We start from the raw sequence: 24,793 nt of genomic DNA, 5'->3' as shown, positions 1-24,793 counted from the left end.
CCCATGCTGCAGAGGGTATCTCAAGGGCTGCTGGTTCAGGCATTGCTATGAGGCATCATGCCTGGATGAGGCTGTGTGATTTTGCGCAGACCTTCAAACAAGCATTTATTAATGCCCATTTTGATGGCTCCATCTTGTTTGGGTCCACTATTAATGAGACTCTCTCTCCAGTAGTGAGAAGGATGGAAAGACCCTGTCTGCTGTTGAATTAGGTTTCTCTACTCTACAAAGGACCTTCTCCAGGAGCCAGCATGGTAGTAAGAAAACATAGTTTTGAAAGTCGCAGGGACCATTTCAGGACATTCTGGAAAAATGTTCCCCTCTGGAGCAGAGGGAGGATTAATCAAAATGGAAGGCACCGCCCACATGACTGAGGTGGTCTACATAATCAGGGGTTGTGAGAAACCTCCCAGGACAGGCCTATCCAGTGCCCCTGAGCAGTTGCCAGACTTTCCCTTCTCTGGAGGCAGTTGAGAGGGGGGTGCTTCTCCTTACACCCAGAAGTCTGGGGAGCCATCACAAGTGACAACTGGGTATTAAGGATCATATCCAGAGGATGTTTTATTCCCTTTTTGGAAATCTCCATAAAAAACATTACCTTCCCGATGTTCCACCCAATCAGAGGGAGGACGCAGCCCACAAAATAAAGCTTTTGCCAAAAAGAGTCATCCAAGATGCCCCCCCCCCGATCAAGTTGGATCGGGCTTTTACTCCAGATTCTTTTTAGTATCAAAAAAGACAGGAGACTTGTGGATCTGACATCCCTGAACAAATTGGTAACGTACACAAAGTTCAGGATGGTCATAATCCAGTCCATCTTGCCTCTCTTGAAGGTGGATGACTGGATGTGCTCTGAGGACCTAAAAGATAAAAATGGAAAGGCACTCCAGGCAATTCCTACATTTCAGGCTGGGAGCCAGTCATTTTCAGTTCAAGTCACTCCCGTTTGGTCTCACCATAGCCCCCAGGGTGTTCAACTGCTTGGCACAGTGGTATCAGTGCACCTCAGACTGCAGCGTTTCCAGATTTTTCTGTATCTGGATGATTGACTTCTGTCTCCTTCAACCAGGCATCCACTCATTCAGGCCAGAGATCACTTACTACAGTTGGCCCAACTCTAGGCATAACTGCCAGTATGCAGAAGTCCCAGTTGGATTCGGTGCAGGTCATAAGACTTTATTGGGGCTCGTCTGAATACATGGACATCTTGTGCTTTCTTAACTCTAGACAGGGTATCAAATCTAAGAAGTCATATCAGACAAATTCTGACCATACCAAAACCTCGGGCCTGTTTAGTTCTCTGGGCATTAGGCTCTGTGGTGGCCACGATAATTCTCCTACGCATTGCACGTTTTCACATGAGGATATTGCAATGGTTACTAACTGTTCAGTGGTCGCTGCTCAGGAATCCTCTGAGGTTTCCCATCAAACTTTCGCGAGTCTGCAAGGAATCTGTGCTCTGGTGACTTCACTCTGCAGATGTTACTCAAGGATGTCCGTTCATCCTTCCATCCCTGAATGCCATGTTGACCATGAACGCCTCCCAGCTGGGGAGGTCATTGTTTGGGTCAAACAGTCTAAGGAACGTGGATAACCCAGGAGAACAGGTTGCATATCAATGTACTGGAGATGAGAGCGATTCTTCTAGCGTTGCAAGAACTCTACAGCTTTCTACCTCTGGGGACTGTTGTGATTCAAACAGAAAACATGTCAGTAGTTTGGTACATCAACAAACCTGGAGGGGACCGGGTCTTACCCCCTATGTCATGAAGAGATGAGGGTTTGGCAGTGGGCAATCCCTACCAACTGCTTTCTGGTGGCAACACACATTCCGGGGGAGTCAAGCATTTTGACAGACCGGCTCAGTCGAGTTGTACTGATGCCTCACAACTGATCTCTGAATCAGTCAGCAGCAGACATTGATCTTCCAGAAATGGGGTCATCCCTGCTGCAATTTGTTTGCACCCCCTTTCAGCAACAAATGCAGCAGGTACATTGCCTTGATCCCTCTGCAGGGATAGTCACTCAGGGACACTAGTCCATGCTTGGCCCTCCAGGCTTCTCTATGCCTTTCCTCCTTTACGAATTCCCAAGTTCTTACAGAAAACTCTCAGGTTGCAGAGCAAAGTAATCCTCATTGCCCCCTTTTGGCCTTGATAAACCTGGTTCACCTTCTTCTTTTCTCATCTAGTTTCTCCTCCAATGAGGTTGGATCCGGACCCAGATCTGCTCTCACCCGTCAGGGCATCCCCACCCAGACATACAAGGCCTGAAGCTAACTACATGGTTTCGCCACTTACAATGATGGCAAGATTCCCAAGGCTTTCTTACCCTCTTGAGAAATTTTGGTCTTGTCACATAGGTCTTCGACGAGCAAGATTTATAGAAGCAAGTGGAAAAGATTTTCTGTTTGGGCTGAACAAAAACAGATGGATCCTTTTACAGCACCAATTGCAGTTGTACTTGAATTTTTGGCTTCCCTTTTCTGTGATGGAGCTTGCCTCTTCTAAGCTCTGTAAAGCATTCCTTAGGGGCACTTACCTGCCACGGGCTCTAGTGAAAGATCCTACTCCTTGGGATCTAAAGTTGAGTTTTGCAAATCCTGGTCCACTTGCTCTTTGAGCCTACAGCTACTTTGGATTTAAAATTACTTTCCTGGAGAACTCTTTTTCTGGTACCAATTACGTCTGCAAAAAGTGTGTCTGAACTCCAAGCCATTTCTTCAAAATTTACATATTTGATTTTTCACAAGGACACAAGGATGGAGTTACCCTGCATACTAATCCTTCGTTTGTACCCAAGGTGGCTAAGGAAGGTAACATTAATCAGTCCATCAATCTTCGTCGTTTTTCCCAATTATCAAAACGAAGGTGAATATGCTGTCCATTTGCTTGATGTTCATAGACGACCTAGTTTTTATTTACACAGAACTAAGCCCTTTAGGAAGTCTGATCAGTTGTTTGTATCTTTTTCAGTGGCAAAAAGAGGTAAATCTATTACCAAAGTCTCACTAGCAAGATGGTTGAAAGACTGTTACCTTTATTTATGTTTCCAAAAACATTCTCTTACCAGGACAAATTAAGGCCCACTCCACAAGGTCCATAGCTACTTCTCAGGCTTTTCAGTTTAGAGTTTTTATTGAGGACATTTGCACTGCAGCTACTTGGTCTAATCCCTGCACGTTTATTATGCATTACAAATTGGACATCCTATCCAGGAGTAGAAGTACTTTTGCCTCTGCTGTTCTCTGGAATATCTTTCCATGAGGGCCACCCTGGATTTTAGTAGCTGGGGACTGTCCCACGGGTTAATGAAATGAAGAGGACAACATCAGATAAAGAAGTTCCATTCTTACCATTCCATCGGTCTCTATTCCGTCTTCATTTCCGTTAACCTTCTCACCCCCCATCCCCTTATCCAAGTCTTTGGGAAGCTTGGTTGAATGTTCAAAGGAACTTCTATTCCTTATGTTGAGCTCTTGATGTTTAATTTATATGGTTGTGTATTTTCACTAGTGTAAATATTTGTGTTCTATGCCTTTTTTGGGAAACTCTATCTGAGGTACCTTGGGGGAGTCTGGCATTGTGGGTGTAAGGGAGGAGCTCAAGTTAGGAAGCTCAAGCTGTAAAAAAAAAAAAAAAAAAAAAACGAACCAATACCCACAGGTTAATGGTGTTATAGTCATAAATACATAACATTAAGAATTTACCTTATATGCCTTTAGTCAGGAACAACACTTCAGGATGTGCTAACAGAAATTTTATTCTTACAGTGCTGGGAGTCCGTTTTCATAGCCCTTAATGAAGCATTCTCACTTTACATACAAAATCTGCATTATGTATACATTTTTTTTTTTATCAAACTGCTCATGCAATTTCATTACATTATAATGACTGTGTCCTATAGAAAACTTTGCAAATGTCCTCATCCCTCATGATTTTCCCCTCAGACTTCATGTGAACACCTTCCTATACATGATCCACCTGCTTCCAAGGGGTCTTGTTTCTGACCTTGGATGTTTCAAACCTGCCTTAGCAACAACAGACTCCTAACCTGGAGGAGTCAGGCTAACAAATTCATTTTTGTAATAACTACATGCCACACTTCATGCAACACATACTGTTCTCTCATTACATACTGAAAGAATGCAGTTTAAAATGAACAGTAATACTGTAGCTTATGAAGCTGTATTTTACCCAGCCCTGCATACAAATTATATTTGCTTTTTTTAACAATCATATTATAGCATCATTAAACTGAAATTAATATACATTTTAATAAGCTGTTCTTGTCCCATAACAGTTTCCTCCCTCAGACACTGTCGGTGTCATACCATACATATAATTATATTTTTATTTTTCTTAACTTGATAAAATAGCCTCAGCATCATAATATTCATATTAGTTTTTGTCAAAGTAGAACTGTCATTGGTTTGTGCATGCAGTGGCATTTCATGTGCAGGTGAGGTGAAACATCTTGTAATCACTGCCTTTAGAATAAAAAATACCAAAATGATCACAAATATTATAAAAAGTGCAATGACAATAGCCTGGATTATGCTAGTTCCCAGGTTACCAAATATACTGCCCAACCATCCAAAAAGTGTCCAATTTTTGGATGTGCTGTCCAACTCTTTGGCCCTTTGTTCCATGAAATTTGCCAGTTTTTCCTGTTCATCATGATAGTCAGTAATATACAAACAGCAATGACTCCCTTTGAGGGCACATGACCCCCCCCCTTTTTTTTTTGCAGCAAGCATTATATCAAGTGCTATTCAATTCTGTAACACCACAGTTGGCATTTCAGTCATTTCTCGATTTGCCATTCTGATGTGAAGTTTCGTTGGCCACCTCCTGTAGAATTTGAGCAAGCATGTTGATTTCAAGCATTGTCCTTTGCACTCCATACCCAGGATTAAAAATTGAAAGTACTTGCTCTGTCCAGTGAATTGCTCACTTATTTCTCAGTCTACCTGCTGGTGGGTGTTCAAAATGTTGAATAGCAGGCATAATATATCCTACAAAGCAACATCCAGAGCAGTTTGTAGGCAACCAGGGGTAGGCACCATCACCACAGATGTAGTAACTGTCACGTGTCATGCCCATGCTACGCCCCCAGTCATAGCTTTTTAAGTGCAAAGAGTCTAACACGCTTTTATGCCTGGTGTCATTGAATTTGCTTTTTCCTACTGCTACAATCCCATTTCTGGCATAACATGCGTCTCCGTGGTGTGTGGTTGCAAATTGAAGAGACACAACCTTTGAAAACTCAGTTACATTACGCCAGGTTAAGCTGAAGTCATTAAGTTCCTTTTTAAATGACACCTGTGATGCAGGGATGGGAATCATAGGAATCTCTGCCTTAGAATGATGAGGTATATGCAAACATATTCAGCAATTTCTTTTTAGATCCTTGGCATATTGTCGAAGGGCCAGCTAGAAACTGTTTTCTCTCGACCAGTTTACAGAAGGGGAACAGCAACAGAATAAAAGCAGAAGTACCTGTTGTCACTGGATTCATCATGGACTGCTACTGAAGTTGAACTTCTCACTGGGCAGATGACTTATCTGTCACACCTAGATTTCCCTCTGTTGCCTGCGATGATTTGTCTGGGGTCCCCACACAACAGGTCTTCTTGCAATGAGATGAATGGATCCACATTGGTAGTCCTGCACAGCGAACTGCAGTCAGTCGTTAGCAGGACTTGGAAAGGCCCCTTCCACCTCGTGCTGAGGGAGTTTCTCCTCTGAAAATTTTCACACACACCCAATCACCCGGTTGTGGTTGATGACAGAGCTGGTCATGAGGCTTTGGTAATGCTGCTCTTACTGTTCGATGATATTGCTGCAAAATTTTGAGGAGTCTCCTACAATAAGAAATCATAGCATCATCTGACAAAGTTAAATCTGCATTTTCCACTGAAGGGGTAGCTGGAAGGGCCATGGGTCTCCCCATTAATATTTTATATGGACTCAGTTTTCTGGTGGCATTCAGTGAGGCCCTCATACTCATTAATGCTAAGGGAAGGGCTTTGGGCCACTTTAAGTGGGTTTCAGCACAAATCTTTGAAATTTTATTTTTAAGGGTCCTGTTTACCCATTCCACTAATCCAGATGACTGGAGATGGTTGGGACAGTAAAGACTCAACTTAGTATTAAAAGCTTTACATAACTCTTTAAACAGATTATTAAAATGAGTTCCCTGGTCACTGTTAACAATGCTGGATATACTGAATCTTGGTATATAATCAGATCATTTTTTAATGACTGTGACTGCATCAGCTTTGTGACATGGGTAAGCTTCCACCCATGTTGAGAGCATAACACACTACCACCAAAATAAATTGTAAATTATTAGTATTGGGCATCTGGATGAAATCCATCTGTATATTAACAAAAGGTCCCCAGGGTGGAGGTAAACATGCAGATTTGCTGTTGGCATGTTTGGTTATGTTATATTCCAAGCAAATACTACAAATTTCTACATACTGAAGTATGAAAGAGGAGACATGAGGGGCATACCAACTTTGGGAAATTTGATTAAATAAAGCTGCCTTACCTGCATGGGCCGGTAGATGATATGCCCTTACCAGGTAAGGTAGCAAAGAGGCAGGCGCCACCAGTCTGCTGTCCGGATGCCACCATATGCCATAAGAGGATTTTCTACATCCATCTTTGACCCACCTCAGAACTTTTCCCTGTGATGCTTCAGCTTGAAAGGCTGACAACTTTTTAAAATCAAACACATTATTACTGTTGGAGTTTGTCATAGTTAACATGCACAGATCTTTACAACAATCTTCTACTGCTTGTTTAGCAGCTTGGTCTGCCAAATTATTGCCCTTTGTTACAGCATGTATGCACTTTTGATGGGCACAACATTTGATTACAGACAGCCTTTTAGGTAACAAAAGTGCATCTAACAATGATTTTATATGCCCTGAATTTTTTATTTGATTTTCTGAAGAGGTCAACAATCCTCTCTCTCCCCAAAGTTACCCAAAATCACATACCACCCTGAAAGCATAATGGTTGTCTGAAAAAATATTGTCCACCTTGTCTTTGGCTAACTCACAGGCTTTTTGCAAAGCCACTAGCTCAGCTATTTGAGCAGAGTGAACACACTCATTTTTGTTGCAAGAATATTTTCTTCGGTGCAGACTGCTATTCTCGAGATCAACTTTCCTGTTTGATCTCTTCCACAGGAGCCATCCACAAACAGATGCATGTCAGCATTGGGTATAGGAGTGTCCTTTAAGTCCTCCCTAGGAGAAAGCAAATAGTTTCACACACAATGCTCTTCATTCTCAGCAGTAGGTAACAGAGATGCAGGAATTAGAACAGGACAGTGGATCAGAGAAATAGATGGATCAGAAAGAAGTGCAAGTTCATATCTAGTTAGACGTGCAGTCGAGAGTGGTTGAGTTTTCATTTTAAGCAAAAGAGATGATGCAGAATGAGATTAGGGACAGCTACTGTGAGATCATGCCCAAGCACCAAAGATTGTGCCAGATTAAGGGCAGTCGCTGCTGCTGCCATTCTAGTTAAACAAGGTGGAAGACCTTTTGCAACAGAATCAAGTGCTGTGCTGTAATAAGCCAATGGACAATAGCTGTCCCCATGTTTGTGTGCAAGTATTCCTTGAGCAAATCCATTCCTTTCATGACGAAATAAAATAAAAGGTTTATTATAATCTGGTAACCCCAAAGCTATGGCAGTAGCTAAAGCTTGCTTCAAGTTCTGAAATGAATTTTCCTCTTCACTATTGCAAATGAGAGACTCTGGTATATCCTGCTTTAAAAGATTTGTCAAAGGTTTTGCAATTTCTGCATATTTATTTATTTATTTATTTGTTTTATTTATATTTGTTGACTGGGAGTGTCCAACTGGACGTAGGTCCATTTTCAGCGGAGGCCCGGGGAGAAAAGCTCGACAGTAGTTACATTGGATTACATAGCGATTAACAATTTACATAGCGATTACTTACAACATATTTACAGATGAAGACCATAGTGCATCAGTAGACAACTAGAATCTTTATCTGTGAAGTACATAACAGACATTAACAAATGTTAAAATAGAAGTTCCTGCTGTATAAGTACTATGCTTATGAGCATCTGAGCTGCTATAATCAAGGTAGTTAGTGGAGTGGAAAGAAAGGTAGTGGTTGGATGGGGTGGGTGATATTAGAGTGGGAGTTGCAAGGGCATAGTCAGCATGTTTTTAGGTGCGCTTTTAGTAAAGTTTTGAAGTGGGTGCATGATGGTACGGAGGTAATTGTGGGTGGGAGGGAGTTCTATAATTTGGCTATGGTGCAAGAGAATAGTGCTTCACCAGCAGAGTTGTTGGCTTTAGTGATCTGCAAGTGATTTTTGTTACTGGATCTTAGTGGTCTGGTGGTGCGATAGGGTTGGAGTAAATTCTGGAGGGATGGGGCATTTAGTGGATGGTTTACTAGTTTGTGGGCGAGTGAGAGTTGATACCATTGAAGGAGGTGAGGGAGTTCAAGCCAGCCCAGTTCAGCAAGTGAGAGACAGTGGTGACCACGGTAGGATGCCCCTGTGGCGAATTTGGCAATTTTGTTGTAGCAGGTCTCTAGCTTGTTTAGATCGCATTGCCTTAGGTTGGTATATATTGGAGAGGCATAAAGTAGGGTGGAGATAAGGTGGGAATTTGCTATTGAAATCTTTGTTGCTTTGGTGAGAAGATGTTTATTTCTGTATAACGCTCCTAGTTTTTTGTGCACTTTTTTTATGGTCATGGATATGTGAATGTCAAATTTTAGTTTGTCTATTTCCACTCCTAGCAATTTGGTGTGTTCAATTGGGTATATAGTGGTGTCTTTTGCTGTGATGTTAAAGTGAGAGTTGTTTTGAGTATGTTTGGTGGGTTGGAAGATGAGTAGTTTTGTTTTGTTTGGGTTGAGTATTAATTGGGCATCAGATAACCAAGTTTCAACAGAGAAAAAGGCTTCCTATGTGACTTTTTGCAGTTTGGGTAGGGACTGGGCTGAGCAGATGATGGTCGAGTCATCTGCGTATTGTATGAGTGTGCCATGTGTGGTGGCAGAGGTAGATTATTTGTGAAAATAGAGAAGAGTAGGGGTCCAAGGATGGATCCTTGGGGAACCCCTATGGAGACAGGTAGTTGGGGAGATGTGTCATTCTGCCATTCAACGGATTGTTGGCGGTCAGAGAGGTAACTCTGAAACCAGTTGGTGACTGATTGTGAGAAGGATAGGTTATTGAAGACAGAGATACGTTGTTTGTGTGGGACCATGTCAAATGCTTTAGATAGGTCTAGGAAAGTAGCAGAGGAGAGATAGCCATTGTTGTTATGCTGAAGGATAGTGTTAGTAAAGGAGAGTAAGGCAGTGGTGGTGCTATGGTTAAGAGATACACTGTCTACAGTATTTTGTCATACCTAGGAAAGACCTAAGCTGTCTCCGAGAAGTTGGACGTGGGGGCCTTAGATATTGCATCAATACGAGATGGTAGCACTTGCCTGCTACCCTGGGATATTAAATGACCAAGGTAACGTATCTGAGATGACCACAGTTGTAGTTTTTCTCTAGTCACTGTGTCCCTTTTCTGCAAGGATAGTCAAAAGATACAAGGTATTCTGCTGACATTGCTGGAAGGAGTCTAATGCTATTAGTAAATTATCTACATATTGTAGTAACACATACCCACTCAGAAATGTCACATTTTTCAAATATTTTCTTAAAATTTGAGAAAATAATGAAGGAAATTTAGTATATCCTTGTGGCAACCATGTCCATGTATATTGCTGTCCCCTGATAAGTAAAAGCAAACAAACTGTCAGGGTGAATAGGTATAGAAAAGAATGCTGAACATAAATCTATCAGAAAAGTAACTAGCTGTAGGTGGTATGCAACTCAGTATTGTTGCTGGATTTGGAACAACAGGAAAAGTAGGTAGTACTGCATTATTTACAGCCCTTAAGTTTTGTACAAATCTAGAAGTATCCTTTCCTGGCTTATTCACTGGAAAATATGAGTATTATAAGGGATTTTAGATGGTGGATTCCTTGCTGTATTAGAGACTGAATTACAGGTTTGATTCCCTGCTCTGCTTCCAGCTTTAGTGGATATTGTGGAACTCCGGGGAGTGGTTTTGATGGATTTAATTGTATTTTTACTGGTTCTGTTGATTTTAGTATACCTACTTCATTTGCATGCTTAGCCCACAAGTTGGCAGGTACCTGCTGTAGTAACTCTTCATCTGCCTGTATGTTTCCAGCAGGCTGTTCCTCAGCTTTTGTTAAAACTGCAAGTACTTCCTCCTCTGATTCTGTTGGAGCATTTAGATACACCCCTTTTGGGGTACAATAAATAGTACAACCCAGCTTACATAAGAAATCTCTTCCTAGTAGGTTTACTGGTGCAGTAGTACTCGGACGAAAAGAATGCTTTTCTTCAATCAGACCTAAAGAAATGGGGATGGGTTCTGAAACGGGATACATAACCATAGTATTTGTTAATCCAACTGCCTTTACTTTATGCCCTGATACTGGTATTTGGCTATCTGAAGTAATTTTTAGCACTGACCTCCAGTGTCCACCAGAAGTGGAGTTTTCTTTGAATTTATTTTCATCTTAACATGGGGCCCATTTTGATCTATTGGAGGTTAGAAGGTTAAGATTAATTTCTGTTTTATTTTCTTAACCTAGTCAGTATGGAGCTTCCTGCCTCCTCCTGGGTCTGGTATTCCTGAATGTCTAGCAAATACTGTTTTAAGGTGACTCAAATAGAGTCTGCAGGGGCTTCCCCTTTATTTTGTTTACATGCCTGTATTTTAGACCAGACAGTCCTAACTTAGCACACATTCGTAATCTTGTTTAACAGTGCTGATGTTCTTCGTGTTTCACTGTTGCAGTCATCACATTTGGGTTATCTGCTTACAGGTTGCCCTCAATTGGCCTGATTATCAAAGTCTTGGGTCCTGCGTCGGTTGCTGTCTCATCTTCCATGACATCAGGTAGTCAGGGGTATAAAGCATGCAGCCGACACCATTACATCAGTCTTTCTTGCCGTGTGGTGCTGGAAGCAGAAGCAGTTCGCAAGTGCCGGTTGGCCGACTCCGGAAATTTTCGTTTTCGAGTTTCAGATCCGAAGTCTTCAACTAAGCCAAGTACCCTGTTGGGGATCCTTTTTCTTGCTCTAAACCGAGGTCAGTAAAAGTTAACAGTTGTATTTCTTGTGGAAAGCAAATACCTCAAAAAGATTTTAATTCGTACTGCATTCCTTGCTTAGGCCCAGACTACGACATACCTCACTGTCTGTTTTATGCCTTATTCAAACCTCAAACTTTTCATCGTCTGTTCATTTTCGCATCTAAATATTTTGGTACTCTGTTCAGTTATCCAGAAATGGCTTCGGTAAGCCACCCAACTATCAACATTCCAAAAAACGCAAAGATAAAGACAGAGACAGACCACATAGGTCCAAAGCTGCCGACGACGCTTCTCCTAAGCTAGTCGCCAGTTTGCTGGTACTCAGTGAGGTGCTACCGCAGCCCCTGATACCCACTACTTCAGATTCTCAGGCCTCTACTGAGACCCATTCGGAATCCGGTATGCCGCGAGATGCTTCTTCGACTGTGGAGCCTGTGGATGTCTCTACCTTGGATAGGTCCAGAGCCGCTGTGCAGGTACTGGCTTCTGAGGGTGTATTCAGGCCTACTGGCTTGCATATTAAACCAACGCCATCTTCTTCAAGGCCTAAAACTCTATCCATACCTAGAAAACTGACCCCCAGACCATATGGTCAGGCCCCTATGCCTAAAAAACAAATAAGAATGGCTGAAGACCTTATTACTCTAATCAGGGGAAGCCACCCTTCTCCCTCCAAGAGACCTAGGACTGATTTTCCTTCTGATCAGGATTCTGAAATTTCTGTTTTCTCTGTTGACCAGGAGTTGCCCTTATCTACCTATGAGGATTCTGATGCAGAGGACTCCATTCCCTCTGCTTCCCCTCCAGAGGTTTTCTTTTTTGGTGAAACCTTGCATACTCTTGGGGAGCATTTCCGCTGGGAAAGCCAGGATTACTCTGACTCCAAAAAGAGGCTTAGGGAATTCTTACTCCTACCTCAACACAGGCCTTTAGCTATCCCTCCTGTACTGGACATTGTAGATTATGCCTTCGCTGAATCTAGCCTGGCCCCTGACACTTTACCTCCAGTTCCCAGAAAACCTGACCGGTATTACTGGGTACCTGACTCTCACAGGTTCCTCTTTAAGAATTGTACTGCGGATCCTGAGACTATTTCACAGGGACCCAAGGGCATTAGCAGGAGCGGGACCCAAGCAGGAGGTTGGCATAATGGTTAAGGTGTTTACCTTATAGACACAAGGTGCAGGGTTTGATTCTCACATGGGGTAATTGGCTAGGCTTAAAATGGCCCACAAGGGCAGTTAGCCTAGTACTAACCTGTGAACCCTATGATTAAGGCTACTACTGCCAAAAACCTTACCCCCTCTGTTAGAGATTCCAGGGCCCTGGATAGATGGGGTAAGAAGGTATACACTTCTGCAACTTTGGCCATTAGGGCCTTAAACTGCCAGTTTCATATGTTAAAGTATGAGCAGCATATTATTGGATTGCTTAAACAGAAAATGTTGATTCCTGACTGTGCTGAAAATAAAGAATTACAGGATTTAATGCATTTTGCTGCACAAGTTGGAAAACATACTTTGCAATGTGTTTTTGATTCATTAGAGGCATCTTGCAGGGCTGCTGTTACTGGGTCTGTACTTAGAAGGCATGCTTGGCTTAAGGAGCAATCTTTGCCAGATCATGTTAAAGTTGAATTACTGGATGCTCCCTTAAACCAAGACTGCCTGTTTGGCAACAAAGCAGAAGTACTTAAAAAGATGGAGGAAGAAGCTAAAGATTTCTTGCAAGTACAGCCTCCCAGATTTAGTAGGCATTGGCCTTCTAAGAATTGGTCCTTTCCTGCCTCTTCCAGGCCTTCTCAGTCCAAACCCAGAACCAGCAGAGCACCCAGGCTTCAGTCCCAAGGTACTCACAGGCCTAAGCAGTGGGGGAGCTCCCAGTTCCAAATTTGGGAGTAGTAAGACACCCACCAATGGTAAACTGTCACAATGACTTAACTCCAAGCCCTGCTCAACTGACTGTCCCTATAGGGGAAGATCGCCTTGCATTTAAAAAACTGGGAACTCATTACCCAAGACAAATGGGTTTTAAATATAGTTTCCCAAGGATACAGATTCCACTTCCACTCCTTACCAACCCCAAACGGTTGGCCAGACGTACCCCCAAGTCAGTGGGCAGACGCTCAAAAGCAAGTTCTCTCTCTTCTAAGCATCAGGGCTATTCAACCTGTCCCAGAAGAAGAATGGGGGCAAGGTTTCTACTCAAGACTTTTTCTGGTACCCAGAAAAGACAATTCCTTGCGTCCTATCCTGGACCTGTCTGTCTTAAACACTTTTTTGGTAATCCCAAAATTCAGAATGCTAACTCTTCATCAGGTGCTTCCCATGCTAGGCAAAAATGCCTGGTTGGCAACACTGGATTTAAAGGAAGCCTACCTGCACATCCCAATAAGGGATACCTACGCTTCAGAGCAGGCTGCATGCACTACCAGTTCTCTGCACTGCCCTTTGGCTTATCTACTGCGCCCAGGGTATTCATAAAGTGCCTAGCTCTAGTCATTGCATTTTGCAGGCAAAGAAATATTCAAATATACTCATATCTGGACGATTGTCTAATTCGGGCAGAAAGCCAGGACATACTATTAAATCATCTGGCATTTGTAAAGAATTTACTAACTTCTCTGGGGTACACCATAAACGAAAAGAAATCACATCAAGTACCCTGACAAAAAATTGTATTCCTGGGAGCAAGCTTTTGAATACAATGTCCCAGATGGCCTACCTCACGCCAGAGAAACAAGTTCATTTGACGGCCTACTTCAAACTACTGGCCACAATGACTCCGCTATCTGCAAGGAAAATACTGCAAGCCCTGGAGTTCATGGCCTCTTGCATTCTACTAATTCCATATGCAAGACAGCATATGAGGAATGGTATCTAAAAAGCCTATGGTGTCAACATTCTCAGGACCTAGAATCAATGATTCCTATCATACCTTGTCTAAAGATAGAGTTCCTTTGTTGGGCAGAGGCCTGCCACCAAAACAAGGGACTGCCATTCACTCTACCCCCTGCCACTCAAACCCTAGCAGACGCATCAGACTATGCATGGGGGGCTTACTTGGCAGGGCAGTGCATTCAGGGCAAATGGAACCAGAGTCAAATGCACCTGCATATCAGTCAAAAAGAAATGTTAGCTCTACAGAATGCTCTGACAGCCTTCAAGGACCACATTCGTCCAGGACAGTTATTGGTAAAGATGGATAACACCACGGTTATGTGGTACATAAACAAGCAGGGGGGAACCCACTCATACCCTCTCTGCAGACTAGACATGGCTCTGTGGAACACAGCCTTGAGCTACCAAGTGTACCAACAAGCTCAGTTCCTGCCTGGCAAGCTAAATACATTGGCAGATGACCTACGCAGAAATCTTAGACCCACACGAGTGGAAACTGGAACCAAAGATATTCAACATGTTGAGAAACAAATGGGGGACCCCAGAGATAGACCTGTTTGCCTCCCCTCAGAACTATCAATTGGACAAATTCTGCACAGGGACTCCCCACAGACAAGCTTGGAAAGTGGATGCCCTGTCCTTCACCTGGAAAAACCTATCAGTTTATGCCTTTCCTTCTCTGCCTCTGCTCTCCAAAGTGCTACTAAAGATCAAACAGGACAAACCAAGGACAATACTGATTGCACCAGACTGGCCATGCCAACACTGGTACCTCCTCTTACGCAGTATGTTACTGCTGGAACCATGGCACCTGCCTCAGACTCCTGTCCTGCTGTCCCAGCATGAGGGCCAGATTCTGCACCCACAGCTTCAAACCCTGAACCTTGCAGCCTTGCTAATTACCTAATCTCTCCATTACCATCCTTCAGTAAGCAAGTGATGGATGTCATTCTGGAGGAAAGGAGGCCTAGTACTAGAAAATCCTATGCTGAAAAATGGAAAAGATTCTGTTCCTGGAGCCAAACTCAGGGGATGGGCACAACACTGCCCAGTTTACCGCATATTCTTCAATACTTAACTGAGATGCTTCACAAGGGCCTTTCCTTTTCCTCCATCAAAATTCATGCCTCAGCCATTTCAGCACATAATACAGAGCCACCCCTCTTCTCTCATCCACTGCTGAAGCAATTCCTCAGAGGGGGGCAAAAACTTAAGACCACCCAGGAGAGCCCCTACTCCAGCCTGGGACCTTAACTTTGTATTGGAAAAGCTCACTCTAGCTCCCTTTGAGCCAGCTGCAAATGCAGAGTTGAAATTCCTTTCTTGGAAAACAGCCTTCCTTCTAGCCATCACTTCAGCAAGAGGGGTTTCTGAATTACAGGCCCTCATGGCAGTGGAGCCTTTCATCATCTTTCTTGCGGACAGGGTGTCCCTCAGGACCAGTCTTTCCTTTATGCCCAAGGAGGTATCCATTGTGGCCCTTAATCATTCCATTCATTTGCCAACCTTTTGTAATCCACAATACAAAGGGGGACAAGTACTGCACTCCTTGGACATGCACAGACAACTTAGATTTTACTTGGACAGGACTAAGCCTCTCAGGAAATCTGAACAGCTGCTGGTTGCATTTACTGCAGGGGCAGAGGGGAAGGCCATTTCAAAGCAAACCATTTCTAAGTGGATAGGCCATTGCATTAATTTCTGCTATAAGCACCATGGAAACCTACCCCACAGGGGATGACCTCATTCCACCAGGGCTGCATCTACCTCTACAGCCTTTCTCAGAGGTCTCCCTACCAGAGACATCCTAGAAGCTGCTACCCCGGAGTTCTGTACATACTTTCACCAAGCATTACCACTTGCCAATTTTTTCTAAATCCAGAACTGGCTTTGCCACTGCAGTCTTGCATGGCCTTATAGCTGGTCCTAATGCTATCTAATTGCCTCCTCCCATCCTTAGCTTTGGGAATCTACCCAAATGTGATGACTGCAACAGTAAAACACGAAGAACATCGTACAGTTATGTACACTTGCCATAAATGTAGATGTTCGAGTGTATTCACTTTTGCAGTCTTGGTCCCTCCAGCCTCCTGACTTATATTAACTATACCTCTATTCTTGTTTACTATGCTTAAAGCTTTCTGGTGTATTTGCTTTTTGTTGGAGGTATGTAATTGCTTCCCGTTATGGGGACACCTGACATCTGGGGCAAGAAAAACTGATGTAATGGCATCGGCTGCATGCTTTATACCCCTGACTACCTGATGTCATGGAAGATGAGATGGCAACCGACGCAGGACCCAAGACTTTGATAATCAGGCCAACTGAGGGCTACCTGCAAGCAGATAACCCAAATGTGATGACTGCAACAGTGAATACACTCTAACATCTACATTTATGGTAAGTGTACACAACTGTACTTTCGTTTATCTGTTGATGCATTCTCTATGAGAGTGAAATCTGTAATTTCAGCCTTTTCCAGTAACTGCTTTCTTATTTCATCTGAAGTTACTACCCTCAGCAGTTGATTTAAATTTGTCCGAGTAGGATTATAACATTCTTTTATAGTTTTAATTTTTCTTTGAATTTTAATCATCTCTAATAGTTGGAATTTTTTAGACCTAGTATGCAAATCAGCAGGGGTCCAAGGACGATAAACAAGTTCCCTATTGTTAACCCCCAACATTTCCCTCAGAGGTTGTAATCTCTTGTTGTACCATGTCATGTGAGCATGTATGGTGAGATACAGGAGTGTCAAATACTAATGTCCCTGTTGAAGTAGAAGCTGAGAAAGATGGGTAGAAGAACCCACCTCAACTGCAGATGCCTTTTAGATGAAGATTGAACAGGGGAACCAGTCTGAGATGTACCAGTATCACATGAACTGGGTGTCCAATGGATGGTAGACCGAAAGGTAGGGGTCTGAGAAACAACAGTCTTGTACATATGAGGTACCCGTACTGGTACATATGGGGGTGGGGGTGCAGTACCCGTACTGGTACATATGGGGGTGGGGGTGCAGTAGCTACTAGAGGATTATCGTCCTCTTCAGAAGTTTTTGCTTTTTGGCCATTCTCAGTTTGTTCCAAACCTGCTAAGACAGGATAAAGGGATTCCTTTTTACTGGTCTGTACTGCCTTTTTAATCTCTTTACTTGCAACAATTTCTTATTAACGTCCTGCAACCCTTTTAATGCTGACTCCTTTTCCCTTTTAAGTGCTTCACTGTACCAAAAATAAAATACTGTCATTTGTTCCCCACTTACTTTGCTTTTCTTCCCTTCCAAAATACCTTTCAATGACAGCAATTTAGCCTCATCATAAGTTCCATTTAATGAAAGTACCCCACCAGCACAGTTCTTAGTAAGCTGAAATATTTACAACTTTCCTTCCCATAGTTAAAATACATAAAATATGCAGGTGTTCCATTTTCAGGGATTTAATCTTGCTTGCTTATATCTGCTCCCATTTTCTTATTTTATAAATAAGTAATAAAATGTTAGGATTACTTTACAACTCCTGGATTCTGGCAATTCTGAAGACAGAAAATAACTGTAGTAATCCACACACCATACAGGGAGGGAAAGGTAGGAAGTGCAACAGAGGAGAGGTTTCGATCAGCCTTTTGCCACAGCACCCCCTTGCTTTTGTCGCTGCGCGAGCTAAAAAGTTACAGCTGCAGCATTGGGGTCAGGATAACAGGGTGGATAGGTTCTGTCCAGAACTGACCACTTTTTCGGACCCTCTGAGGGAACTTTCACACAATCACATTAAGTCCCAGCATGCTTTGGGCTCATGAATTTATTTTAACAATGTATACCTCTGTGCTATCATGCGGTAGGCTCATGAATTTGTTTCAACAGTATATAGTCTACGTCCCAATCATGCTATGAGCTCATGAACTTGTTATATAGTCTACGTCCCAATCATGTGGTGGGCTCATGAACTTGTTTTAACTTTATTTTTTAACTTTTAAGTTTTTCCTTTCTCTCATGCATTTGTACATTGACAGAATAAAAAATCTGTCATAGTTCTTACCTTTCAATCCTGAGGTTTACATTTACTATACTCATTTACTGTGGGGTCCTCCCACTATCACTTGCATATCTTACAACCACTCAAACAAAAATGCAGTCATGCTCTTGTACTGCAAACGCAGTCATGCTCTTGTACTGCAAACGCAGTCATGCTCTACGCAGTCATGCACTTACATTTGCTAAAATTGTCTAAAAAAGAAAGAAGAAACACAAACCATCCTTTTTCCCCTTACAAAACAATTTCCTTGCCAAGGTTAGTATGTTTGCACACCATGAATAGCTGCACATCTGAGTCTCTGACTATTCCATACAAAGCAGTGTGGAGTTCACAGAAAATCTGTGATGGGCCCTATTCCAGAACTGCCCTGCAGCAATACCAAAGTTCAGATCCAGAGAATGGCACCAAATTGTTACAGTCCTAAATATATAACATTAAGAATTTACCTTGTATGTCTTTAGTCCGGAACAACACTTTAGGATGTGCAAACAAAAATTTTATTCTTACAGCGCTGGGAGTCTGTCTTCGTAGAAGCATTCTCACTTTACATACAAAAACTGTATTTTAATACATTTTCTTATCAAACTGCTCATGCAATTTCATTATGTTATAATGACTGTGTATAGAAAACCTTGCAAATGTCCTCATCCCTTGTGATTTTCACCTCAGACTTCACATGAACAACTCCCTATAACATGATTCACCTGCTTCCAAGGGGGTTTGTTTCTGACCTTGGATGTTTCAAACCTGCCCTAGCAACAACGCACTCCTAGCCTGGAGGAGTGAGGCTAACAAATTCCTTTTTGTAATAACTACATCCCTCATTTCATGCAATACATACTATTCTCTTTATTACATACTAAAATAATGCAGTTTAAAAAGAACAGTAGTACTGTAGCTTATGAAGCTGCATATTTTCCCAGCCCTGCATACAAATTATATTTGCTTTTTTAACAATCATATTATATCATCATTAATAAACTGAAATTAATATACATTTTAATAAGCTGGTCTTGTCCCATAACAATAGAAATGAAGATGGACAACACATTTGGAACGTTGTGGTAAGAACTTTTTTTAACTGCAACTATTTTATGTGCGCTACAGCTATTGTGTCCAGCTTCAAAATATGGTAGTATTAATTAAAGCATTGCAGTCTGCCACAGCCATTGACGAACACCTGAAACATGGAAGAAAGTATTACAGGTGATACCGCAACTACTAACCAGCAATAGTGAATACTTGCTGAAACTAGCAGCCTTGCAAATAAATTCTACCAACACTGACCAGCACTTGGTCAGTCTGCAACTACAGGTTGCTGCAGTCTGACAACAAATCATCTTTATGCTGAGCCAACCATTGACTTCACTGGAAACCTTAAAGATGAATAACCCTGTGAAGAAGCTCGTTTCCAGTGATGATGTAGCCTATCACATGGCATTCCAGAGGTACTCCAGAAGAACTGGCCACAAGCCAAGTAAACCAGAATACTTCCTTCTCACTAGAAAGTTGTTGAACACATTCATGAAGTACCAGCTTAAGTAAAGTTTTAGTCAGAGCTGGGGCTTTACTGGAGGCTCAGGAGCACAGATTTTTCCACTGGATATTCATTGCATGCTGACTGATAAGATCACAAATGGCTGACTTAATGCATATTCTTAAGTCTTTGTTAGACTAATATAAGTGAAATGTTAGTTTTAGCTATGGACACCTACTTAAGAGGAGTACTTCCTATCCGTTTAAAATGTATAATTCAAAACAAAATGAAGTCCTCTGATAAAATGGTTGACTTAGAATATTTGCTATGATATGAAAATGCAAACCCTCTGGCTGATTTTGACTTTTATATGTCCAACTTTAACAGTAAGCCCTTGACTAAGTTTATGGCAGTAATCTGTTTTAATTATGTTAGGAAAGGACTCATAGCTGAGCCAGCTCTATCAGAAGCACTGTTTTACATGTAAAGCCTATTCAACCTTTTAGCAAGAAAACTGTACCTGAAAGCTTGCCTTTGAACAGCACAGAATTAAATGTTGCAACTGTGGAATTATCTTTCTGTTATGCTGATGTCCTTCAAGGATGCATCTGCAGTCCTAACATATGGGTTGTCCTGCCTCAGGCAGCCCTTCGGTCGGCCGGATTCCAAAGTCTGGGTCTGGCCTCGGCTGATGTCGCACTTCACCCGACGTCATAGCTGCTGTGAATTGGGTATAAAGGCATCAGCCGATGCCATTTTCCTCAGTCTTTCTTGCCGTGCGGTGCCCGAAGCAGAAGCTGTTCGCAAGTGCCGGTCGGTCAGATCCAGAGATTACTACTACCGAAGACTTCTAAAAAGCTAAGTACCCCGTTGGGGACTCTTTCTTGCCTCAGCCGATGTCAGAAAAAGTAAATAACTGTTTAACTTGTGGGAAACAAATACCTCATAAGGATTTCCACTCTTACTGCCTTCCTTGCTTAGGCCCAGACCACAACGTAGCAGCTTGTCTAGCCTGTGCTTCCTTCAACCGACGGACACTTAGACGTCGGTCAGAGTTTGCAGAGGAGTTTTTTGGTCCCGCTTTTGCTTACAAAATGCCGTCGGAGACTCCGACTTCACAATTAGCTAAAAAGCGTAAGGAAAAGGACCGACACTCGCGGTCCATGGTTTCGGCCGAAACCACGGTTAAGCCAACCGCGAGTGTCTCGGTTTCGGCTGAAACAGAGTCCACGGTTCCTCCTTCGACCGAAAGCATGCCTCCTATAGCCGAGGCCTCACACAGCATGGCTGAATCTGCTACTGAAATTTCCCCTGCTGTAGCAGGTACCCAGCATTTATCAGATACTATTCCTTTAGACATATCTACTCCTGCACGTGGAGCTGCTAGGCCCCCTGCATCTATGTCTATCAAGGCTTTTTCTAGGGCTAAAGCAGCTAAATCTTCTAAGGCCTTGCCTGCTAAAACCCCCTCACACAGGCCTACCTCTAGTTCCCAAATGCTCAGCCTGGCTGAGGATCTCATTTCTTTGATCAGGGGATCCCAACCTCACCCTGACAGGGCCTCTCAACCCCCTCCTGAGAAGAGGCCTAGAGCAGAGCCCCCAGATCCAGTTTCAACAGACAATTCCTCGGATGATTCAGAAAACTCAGAACCTCCAGAAGGCCCATATTCCCCTTATGAGGATTCGGATGCAGAAGACTCCATTCCTTCTGCCTCTCCTCCTGAGGAATTTTCTTTTGGGGAAACCTTACATGCTATGAGAGAGCATTTTCAATGGCAGGGCCAGGATTTTTCAGATTCAAGGAAAAGGCTAAGGACCTTTTTACATTTACCACAGCATAGGCATTTAGCCATTCCTCCAGTACTAACAGTTGTTGATGATGCATATAATGATGCTTGTACTGCCCCTGACTCTCTTCCCCCGGCCCCTGCCAAGCCTGACAGATATTACAGGGTCCCGGACACACACTTTCACTTGTATAAGGCTCCTATTGCAGATCCTGAAACCATTTCACAGGGCCCCAAAGCTGTAGCAGCTGCCTCTGCCAGAAACCCCCTCCCCTCTGAAAGAGAATCTAGAGCATTAGAGAGATGGGGTAAAAAAGTTTATACTTCTGCTACTCTTTCGGCTAGGGCCTTAAACTGTCAATTCCATATGATTCAGTATCAGGAATTTGTTAGACCAGCTAAATAAAAAACTGTCCTCTCCTGAACCTATAGACCGTAAGTCCCTTCAGGATTTGGTACACAACACTCAGCAGGTCAGTAATCATTCCTTAAAATGCGGCTATGATGCACTGGAGGCTTCCTTTAGATCAGCTATGACTGGAACAGTGATTAGAAGGCATGCATGGTTAAAAGAACAATCCTTACCAGACCATGTAAAGTCAAAGCTCCTAGATGCTCCATTGGAGAAACAAAGTTTGTTTGGTTCCCCTGCACAGCAAGTGCTAAAGAAGGTGGAAGAAAAAGCAAAATCTGTCCAAACAGTCAAGGATTTCTTACAGGTCCAGCCTCCAAGGTTTAGTAGAAATTGGCCTTCGAAGAATTGGTCCTTTCCAGACACCTCCAGAGCACAGAGAGGCAGAAATAGGCACCCAAGAGGCAGAGGTCAATCCAGAGGTGCCTACAGGGGACGCCAGTGGCAGCCTAACAACCAGAGAAGTGCTGCCACAGATCCAGCTACGACCACTTCCACAGGACAGACACAATGACTTGGCTCTGATACCGCCTACCAGGGAACAACTGGAAGCACCCTTAGGCGGAAAGCTAGCCTTATTTTCCGTAAACTGGCATTACATTACAGGAGACAAATGGATTTTACAGACCATAGACAAAGGCTACAGGTTTCACTTCCACACTCTACCAAAGAAGAGAGGAATGCCAAACCTACCACCAAACCAAAAAACAAACGCTCTAGGACAAATCAACCACCTACTAAGGATGAGAGCTATAGAAAAGGTACCTCCCATGGAACAAGGGCTAGGATTTTACTCCAGACTTTTCCTGGTACCAAGAAAAGAAAACCAATGGAGGCCTATTCTCGACCTGTCCGCTCTGAACACATATCTCATTGTTCCAAAATTCAAAATGCTGACCCTACAGCAACTTCTTCCCATGCTGGGCAAGGAGTCTTGGCTGGTGACTCTAGATCTCAAGGAGGCATACCTGCACGTCCCTGTACGACCAGATTGCAGAGGATACCTCAGATTTCTTGCAGGATCAGAGCATTATCAATTCTCAGCATTGCCCTTTGGCTTATCTACTGCGCCCAGAGTATTAACAAAATGCCTGGCATCAGTAATTGCTCATTGCAGGCTTCATAGAATTCAGATTTATCCATACCTGGACGACTGCCTAATACAAGCGGACAACAAGACCAAATTAACAAAAAATTTGGAAAAGGTCATACAACTACTGCAAGCCCTGGGATACACAGTCAACATGAAAAAGTCAAGGCTGGTACCATCCCAAAGGATAACATTCTTGGGTGCAGAACTGGACACATCAAATCAGATGGCATTTCTCACAGCAGAAAAGCAAAAGCAACTACCACTCTATTTCATGGCATTAACAACACAGAACCAGCTTACAGCAAGGAAAGTCCTGCAAGCCCTGGGTTACATGGCATCCTGCATAATATTGATACCACATGCCAGGCTGCATATGAGGAAGTTGCAATGGTACCTAAGGAATGTATGGTCTCAACACAAGCACAGTCTAGAAGCCCAGATTCCAATAATTCCATGCCTGAAACAAGAATTCCTGTGGTGGGCTCAGGCCTGTCAGATGAACAGAGGACTGCCTTTCCACAAACCTCACCCAAGCCAGACCATCACCACGGACGCCTCAGACCTAGGCTGGGGGGCACACATGCTGGACAAGTGTATACAAGGCCTATGGACACAAGAACAGCTGAACCTTCACATAAATCTAAAAGAGATGCTGGCAGTGAAACAGGTACTACAGACATTCAGACCTTTTCTTCAACAGGGTCATTTGCTGATAAGGACGGACAACACCACAGTCATGTGGTATGTCAACAAACAGGGAGGCACACACTCATATCCTCTATGCCGGATGGCAATGGACCTGTGGAATGTGGCCCTGAACCTCAACATTCAACTCCAGGCCAAATTTGTGCCAGGAAAAGAAAATATACTAGCAGACACCTTAAGCAGAACTACCACGGATGCCCACGAATGGATGCTGCATCCAGACATCTTCAAAACCATTACAAAGAAATGGGGACTACCAGAAATAGACCTGTTCGCATCCCCACACAACCACCAATTGAGGAAATTCTGCACAAGGACATACCACCCTCTTGCTTGGAAGGTGGACTCCCTATCCTTCAGTTGGGAAAACCTGACAGCGTATGCATTCCCACCTCTTCCTTTGATGCACAAAGTGCTACTGAAGATCAAAGAAGACCACCCAAGGATCATCCTGAAAGCTCCAGACTGGCCGAGGCAGCATTGGTACCCGCTACTGAGGAGTACGTCTCGGACACACGCATGGCCTCTACCTCTAGTTCCTTTACTGCTAACACAGAACAACTACAAGATCCTACATCCAAACTTGAAAACACTACAGCTAGCTGCCTGGAATATTACATAAAACAAAATAACCCAGATTTATCTCAGAGGGTTAAGGACATTATCCTGGAGGCTCGCAGACCCTCCACAAGGAAGACTTATTCAGCCAAATGGAAAAGATACCTCATTTGGAGTGCAGCAAAAGGAGAAAATGTATCATGAGCAAACATAGCTAACATCCTGGAATACTTAGCAGAACTTTTCCACAATGGCCTGTCTTACTCCTCCATTAAGATTCATGCATCAGCAATTTCAGCAGAATACAACATGGACCCTCCAGTCTTCTCTCATCCTCTACTCAGGCAGTTTCTGAGAGGAATTAAAAATGTAAAGCCTCCAAGGAAGCCACCTTTGCCTACATGGGACCTTAACTTTGTGTTGGAAAAGTTAACACTTCCCCCTTTCGAGCCAGCAGCAACAGCAGAACTACAGTTCTTATCTTGGAAAACTGCTTTCCTGCTTGCAATCACTTCAGCAAGAAGGGTTTCTGAATTACAGGCATTAATGGTAGTACAGCCCTTCCTTATCTTCCATCAGGATAGAGTGTCCTTGAGAACCAACCCTACTTTTATGCCAAAAGTGGTCTCC

The 24,793-nt window shown here is 43.1% G+C and overlaps 1 protein-coding gene across 1 annotated transcript in view; it reads right to left on the bottom strand.

Moving 5' to 3' along the window:
* Window positions 1-24,793, bottom strand: part of RAB7A (RAB7A, member RAS oncogene family) — a 620,307-nt gene that overhangs the window by 34,661 nt on the left and 560,853 nt on the right. The gene's annotated exons all lie outside the window — the stretch shown is intronic.

This window comes from Protopterus annectens, chromosome 7.part0 (genome assembly GCF_019279795.1).
Source record: "Protopterus annectens isolate FY-2018-M chromosome 7.part0, PAN1.0, whole genome shotgun sequence".
Lineage (NCBI taxonomy): Eukaryota > Metazoa > Chordata > Ceratodontiformes > Protopteridae > Protopterus > Protopterus annectens.
The sequence above is the reverse complement of the archived record's forward strand: the minus strand, read 5'-3'. Positions and strand labels throughout refer to the sequence as shown.